At 47.3% G+C, this 7,643-nt stretch overlaps 1 long non-coding RNA gene across 1 annotated transcript in view; it reads right to left on the bottom strand.

Moving 5' to 3' along the window:
- The window catches only part of LOC110297126, a 7,633-nt gene extending 3,385 nt beyond the window's left edge, over positions 1-4,248 (bottom strand). The window contains exon 1 of the long non-coding RNA XR_002378251.1: positions 4,196-4,248. This is a non-coding gene — a long non-coding RNA (uncharacterized LOC110297126). The remainder of the gene's footprint in view (positions 1-4,195) is intronic.
- Between the last annotated feature and the right edge of the window lie 3,395 nt (positions 4,249-7,643).

Below are 7,643 nucleotides of genomic sequence, written 5' to 3'. Positions count from 1 at the left end.
GAGGAGGAGGAGGAGGAGGAGGAGGAAGAGGAAGAGGAAGAGGAAGAGGAAGGGGAAGGGGAAGAGGAAGAGGAAGAGGAAGAGGAAGAGAAAGAAATAGGTAGGAAAGGATGAAAGGATCTCGAGTGTGGGAACGAGGAGAATGAGGACAAGGACTAGAAGAACAAAGATGACGATGACCAGAATGTCTAGGAACAGAAGGAGGACCACACACTCTAGAAGAGGAAGGAAGAGTTGTGTGGAGGAGAGGAGAAGGGAGAAGAGACAGAAGGAGTGAAAGAGAGTGAAGGAAGGAGGGGAGAGAGAGAAGGAAAGGGAAGAGAAAGAAGGAAGAAAAGATGGAAAAGTGGGGGAGGATACTTTGGAGCATCTCTACCTACTGCACATCTGCTTTTTCTTATTTCAGAATTGGAGTGTTTATACTGACACCTTTTGGATTGAAAGAAATATCATTTTGCCCACTGAGAGAGTTCAGTTCCCACAAACAGGACACACCTCTCTTCTGCATACCTATCCTTGTACAAGAAATGAAGGCCAGGTTCCCAGCCAGGACACTGAGCTGATAGGTTTATCACCACACTTGGAAGTTCAGCCCCATCACTCACCTTCCAGAGATCCATAATGACCGTGTATCTAGGAAGCAGAGGGCAGTGGGAATGGGTTTTCCCTGGTTTGCAACCTGGTTATTTACTGTCCGTAAGAGTACGGACCCTTCCCACCCCTTTTACCTGGTATCTGGTGGTACTGGTACTATGTCCTTTTCAGGGCTGTTGCGGGATGAAGGAAGTAAGACTAAGGTACACCTTAGGGGCATGTGCTCAGCATGCTTGAGGCCCTGGATTCCATCCCCAGTAACATGGGGAAAAGAAGTAACAAAGGATGGAATCCATAGGCTTATTCAATGCTTGTTAAATGTTACTTTGCTCTTCATCAATTCCCAGGATTAAATCTGCTTGTCTGGCTTGCTGGCAAGGGTTTTGTCCCATGAAGCCAAGTTGCCAGCTCCCTTTTTTTGTTTTTTAATAACACACTGAGTTTAATTGTGGTTTCTTGCATGTACATGCTTGGGGGTCCTACTAGGTCCTAGGCAACTTCCCATTCTCTACACCCCTAAAGAAAATGACTCTTCTCCCAAATTAACTATCAATAGTTCCGTGCATGCTGGAATGCCGAAGGGCTCCACCTTGTGGAGCTTTAGTGGAAGTAACCACAGTGTCTGAGCTTCATGAGTGCAATGGCCTCCTCCTGTCCAGAAGAGAGGTTGTCACAGCCCTCCTCCCCAGCCTCCATGCATTCCAGCATGCACAGAGCTATAGATTGTTTGGCAGGGAGCAGCACTAATCTATGGACATGAACATAAACGTTTAGGGGGCATTTTGACAACACGTGCATTTAGAAAAATGACAGTTTCGAGTTTCCCCCTGGGCCTTTAGGTCCCAGAGTATGAGCTTAGGACCAGGTTTACAGCACCAGGCATGGATTCCGTCCTGTGAAATTTCCAAAACTCATCCAGACAGTGCTTGGTTACTGTCCTAGCTCTCAGGCCATGATTGCACTCTTGGGCATACCGTCCCCAGCAGGTGGGCACTGCAGCATACAGAATGGACTGCTGCACAGAGCACTGATGACTGTCTTCTCCCGGCAGTGTGCACACCACCATCCTGCACAGGGAGAGCTGGGCAGTAGGGAGGGAGTTCACCAGTCAGTTTCAGCTGATTTCTCTATGTGCCAAGACCAAGATGTGGTGTCCTCGACAGTAGGGTCTTATCTATTTCTGGTGGTAACCAATAGAAAGAGTACTAGCCTGTATCATTTTGGAAGCCTCGGGCCTCCCTGACTAAAACAACACTGGGGTCATCTCACAGGAGGACTGGAATTTTTCTGTGGTAACCCATGGCCAGTGGAAGCAGCCTGAGAACACCATGCAGTGCTCTCTCATGTGCATCTTCCCACTCGCTTTCTCCTTACGGCTTGCCATCTTCAGCTCTGCGACTCCACTCCTGCGCTAGGTACTAGAGAGTTCACACTGATCGGGAACTCCCGATGAGGGCAGCTGGCAGATCTGAAGAAAGTGTCCCCACACCCGTGTCCTGCCCCACTCCCAATTACTCCACACACTAGTTCTGTGCTACACTTCTTGACCAATCAGGCCCAAGACCATCCCTACCTCTGTGCCTGTACCACACCCAATAGAGAGAGCTGTGGAGGTCAGAGGATAAACTTGAATGATGTTTTTCAGGAACCTTCCAATTTCTGAGACAAGGTCTCTCAGTGGCCAGAAACGTTGCCATATGGGCCAGGTTAATCAGGGTGCCTGGCTTCTCCATGGAATTCAGAGATCCAGACTCAGGTCTTCAGGGTCCTGAAGTTGAGCACTTTACTGACTGAGCCTTCTCCTCAGCCCCCCATTGCCTTCTGCTCAGCCCTCCATTGCCTTCTGAGCCTCCCCAAAGCCCTGACTGTCTTGCAGTCTTCCCTCTCAGATCTTCTGCAGATCTCAGGATGGCAGTCTTCATCCTCCTCACCACTGTCTGTGCACCTTCCATTGCACCTCTGGAAAAGTCACCTGAGCAGTCATGTCCCTCAGCCTTGGCTATCCCAGCTCTGAGAGCCTTCTGCACAGGTGCTCTGGACCTGTCCATCTGTCTGGACAACAGCAGAGTCCCTACATTATCTGCTTTAGAAACAGTCTTTGCTATCAGAGAGTCAATTTACCTCATGGGGCTGTGCCAGACAAGGGGATGGGTCAGCTCCATCTTAGTCTGTGTGGCTGGGAGAGCCAGCTTCTCGTGTCTGCTTCTCCTCTGTGGGATGGCAGTAGCTAGAGGAGACCCTCGTGGGGCTGCTGTGGGAACTGGAGCCACTGCATAGGACCCTGCCTGGGCTCCATCAGTGTGATTCCCAACTTGGGAGTTGGAAGCAGAACTGGAAGCCATCCTTCATGACAGCAAGTTCAAGNCCAGCCTGGACTACATGAGACCCTCTCTCTAAAAGACAAGTCACTATATACGATGGACTTAGAACCAAGTTTTCCACATAGACCTCATCATGCACGTGTCCTGTGCTCACTGTGTAGAAGATGGGCTGACTCCCTACTCACTGCACACAGAGTTCTCTCCAGCCTGGCCCTCAGCAGATGGGGAGACGATACTGTGGAGCTTTACACTGTGCACACAGCTTAGTCCAGGCNTCTCTGGTCCTTGTCCTGTGCTGTGGCTCCCAGCCCTGCCTGAGTAGCAGCTCCTCTGTGGTCAAAGCACACACAGGGCCCTGCACTGGCATTTCCTTTTGACTCATGGCTATGAAGGCCCACTGGAGAACAAGAAGGGTTTGACNTGAGGGTCCTTGTGAGGAAATGATCTCAACTGTTTCCTGGTGAGGAGGCAGGACCAGCGCCTGCGTGTCTGTTCCCTTCTCTGTCTCTGCAGAGATGCACTTTTGACCCACTGTGAAGCTGCTGGTGTGGCCCAGACAGTCACCCCAGCTTGCATCTGGTGAAGGTGCAGGGAGGGCAGCTGGGGAGAGGAGAAGGTGACTCTTTACTGCGTGCCTTCTAACTCCCAACGGAACAGGCAGCTCCCCCATTTTATCTCATCTTTTATTCCTCCCCTGCTCTCTTAAGGTCTGGGTTGACCTTCATGTGATTTCAGTACACTAGAGCCTAAGGCAGGAGGATGATTTGGGCCCAGAATTTCAGACTTAGACTAGGCAGTGTAGCATGGTGTCTCAGATAATGGTAATGGGGAGGTAAGTCAGGAAAAGAAACACAATGTAGCAAGTAGCAGGTGCGCCCTGAACAATGGGAGCTTCAGGCTCAGACTCTCTTTGCTTTTACACTGGTGACTTTGCATTCTGGTAGTGTTGGCTGGGGGTGGAACCCAGGACTTCACCAGTGCTGGGCAAGTGATCTACATTTTGCCAGCTTAATTTTAAATGTTTACATAGTGTATAAATGTGTATTTGTGTCTATTCGGTGCTATTGAGTGCATCCAGGAACTCAGATCCATGAAGTCAGAACTTTGGACACAGATATCTCACTGTGTAGGCATGAAGGGAAAAGAAAAACTCCCCAATGAGTCCAGCTTGTGTGCAAGCCTTCAAACTTATGCTGTGACCCAGTATTCACCACAAGCACCAGGCAGCTATTGGGATGCCTATAGAGAACACACATGTCTATAGCATTGAGGCACAATACCTGCAGGTGCTGGTCCTCCTGGCCCTTTCCTCCTCCTGGTGCCCACATTCTCATTCTCTGGACTGTCTTTTGCAGACCTAGAAAGTGAGGCAAGTAAAAACTTCCCGCCATTCCCCTCTCCACACACATGGCTCAGTTTTGGGACCTTGGCTAAGACCTCCCTCATGTTGAAGGTAGGTGTAAGACCTTGAACCATGGACTTCCTTCTGTGCCATCTTGAACCTAGATCTTCCTCCTCCCAATAGCATGTCCCAACTCGTGGTGAGTCCCACCCTGCCCTTCTGAGCTCAAGGAGAAAGCACCTAAGGAGGGTCCCTTTGGCCCTGGATCTGTGGCCCTCTAGTCCAGCTCTATAGTGCACAAAGCTCATGAGAGCAGCAGCCCTGCTGCGGCCACACAGCAGCCACAGCTCTTCTCCCACCCTCAGCTCTCACTGTGGGCCTGTCACCTCCTCACCAGAGTGCCTGGAGCGATGCACTCTTGACACAGATGCTCTTGCAGGGCCGGGCACTCAGCTGTCACATATTCTGTGCACCCTGACAAGATAGGATTATATATTAGAGGGGGATTCTGAGACAGCACGTCACCACATACCCAGGCTGGCCTGTCACTGAGAAACTGTGACACCAAGACTGCGTCTTTAAAAAAAAAAAGTGTGGGTACTAGTAACTGAACTCAAGTCCTTAGGAACATATCTTATATAATAATGTCTGTAATAATAAGCCAATAACCAATATTATAGTAAATGAGAAAAAAAATCAAACCATTCCTGCTAAAATTGGGAACAAGACAAGGGTGTCCACTTCTCCACTCATTCAATATTTTATTTGAAGTCTTAGTCACATCACCAAGACAAAAGAAGGAAATAATGGGAATACAATAAGAAAGGAAAAATCCAAGCGTCCTTATTTGAGGATGTGATTCAATAAATGAGCTCCAAAGACTCCTCCAGAAAACCAATAAACATTTTCAGCAAAGCTGCAGAACACAAAATTAACACCACAACTGGCAGGTTCTGACGATGCCCAGAGTGCTGCTGGAACTAAGCGCTGAATGTGGAGAGAAACCCACCATGGGAGCAGAGGTCCAGGGTAGTCCCAGGACTTGCCTAATAGAACTGAACACTTTAACGTGTAAAGACAGAATTTCTACACAAATGATTCCATAGGCTGTTGTGTTAAATGTTTAGTCCCTGGCTTAGTTCCATTGGAATATGGTTGGGGCTGGTATTAGGTCTTACCATTGTGCATGCAGTGATGCGTGGGCGTGGCAGTGTTTGATGATGGAGGTGATGGGAACCAGCCCATCTTCTTTCCACTCTCATTCTTCCTGTGTTTTATGACACACCAGGTTTTATGTAACCCAGGCTGATCTTAAGCCTACCATACAGCCACACGCTACCTTGAACTTCTTTTTAAGGCTTTGATCATTTTTTTCATGTATATAGCATATTTTGGTCATTTTTCACACCTTCTCTCACCCCCTTTCTGCTCCAGCCAGTCCTCTCCTTTCCTATTCACACACTTCCTACTTTTAGACACAGCCTGTACTCGACAGCCACAGGGCATGGACCTCTCCCCTTCCCTCTGAAGAGGAAGGAAGAAAAGCCCCCAACTCTGCCTTGTGAACCTGAGCTCTCCTCATTTCCTCTGTCATGTGTCTGTCTGTCTATCTGTCTGTGGACCGTGTCCACCTCAGTGAACCCCTTGAGACCCAAACCCCAAAACATTCACAGAGTTCACAGGAACACCATAGAAGGATTCTTATGAGATATGGCACTGAACTAAAAAGAAAGCAAGATCTTGAAAACATCTCATGTGTGGCTAGCCCCACATCTTCCACACATGATCATGGGAAAAATGAATACCTTTGAAAGGACCATATATGCAATATTTCCCTTTAGATGTCTGTGCTATGGTCCCATCTCTTTGGAATCTTATGTCAATTGCTCACTTCTATTATATTACTTATATTATTACCTAATATCCTTATGATATAAGAATATAATCTTATATTATTTATTCATATTAAAGGAATAACCACATAGATTTGCCTATGCATCCATAAAAACTTAACAGCCCAACAAAGATTATATCCATAGGCTACCTATCACACAGCAACTCACTCAAGTAAGTCCTTGGCAACTCAGCCCTGACTCACTCTGTCACTGACACAAGAAGCTAGTGACACTTATTCAGACATTGCAGCAGACGCACTAATCAGGGGCTTAAAAGCAGAGGGAGTCAGTGGCAAGCTGTGCTGTGAATACCTGACCTTGCACTTGAGGCAGCTTGACTTGAGGTGTAACATAACTGCATTTCTCAAGTGCCTTTCTTTATTGCTTCCCATAAAGTCCATCAGGTTAAACTGGTCTGTGCTGTTATAAAACAAACAGTTCTCGTGAGAAAGCATACAGTATGCCTCATAAGAAAGCACACAGTATGCCTCACTGTGCTGTTTTCCCTAAAGGTAGTAATAGAATATGAATAGAAAAACACATATGTAGCAAACTGTAGGTAGAAAACAGAATTTTTAAAAGCCAAGTACAAGGTTTTTTGTTTTTGTTTTTAAAGTCCTGCATTGACCCTTTGGCCGGCTCATAATGCAACAGCATTACTGGGAAGTGAACAAACTAGTAAGGGGGGGGGCTTTAAAAGGCAGTGTGTTGCAAGGGGTGTGCTTTGAAGCATGGATCTTAACCCTGCCCCTTCCTGACTCAACCTTTGTCTCCTTCCCAGACTCCTCCTGTTGATGACCTGCCTCTGCCTCACCGCTGGCCCACAGTGATGAGGACAGTGAGGGTCTGAAGCTCTGCATCCAAGGAGCACAGTAAACGTCTCCTCTTTGGGTTACTGTCTCTCTGGTACTGTGTCACTGTGATGAAAATAACCCTTAAAGCATCATCCTTCATGAACACATTTGCCTTGGGACATGAATGAATCTGGCCATGTAGATGGATAAAGAGCAATCCAGGCCTTCTGTGAAGCAGAACACTCCTGTTTCAGCATTTTGGCCAGCACTATTCAAGTCCCAGTACTCAGGAGGCAGAGGCTGGGGAATCTCTAAGATAGAGGCAGCCTGGCCTACAGAGTGAGTTTCAGGACAGCCAGGGCTACACAGAGAAACCCTGTCTCAAAGATAAATAAATAAATAAATAAATAAGAACAAATGTTGTTGGGCTGGGAGTCACCTCAGTGGTAGAGCACTTGCCTAGTGTGCTTAAGGCCCTGGGTTTAATATTTAGCACCTCAAAAATTTAAGGATAAAATTAAATACATTAAGATAATTAAGTGAACACAGTCATGATAAGGCAGTATCTTTGTTGTTAATTTTTTTAGGCCGCTAAATATGAACTGTTTATAAATGCCTTTGTGGGGCAGTGGTGGCACATGCCTTTAGTTCCAGCACTTGGGAGGCAGAGGCAGGCAGATTTCTGAGTTCAAGGCCA

The sequence above is a fragment of the Mus caroli genome, chromosome 6, assembly GCF_900094665.2.
Source record: "Mus caroli chromosome 6, CAROLI_EIJ_v1.1, whole genome shotgun sequence".
Classification (NCBI taxonomy): domain Eukaryota; kingdom Metazoa; phylum Chordata; class Mammalia; order Rodentia; family Muridae; genus Mus; species Mus caroli.
This window is presented reverse-complemented; position numbering and strand designations above follow the sequence as displayed.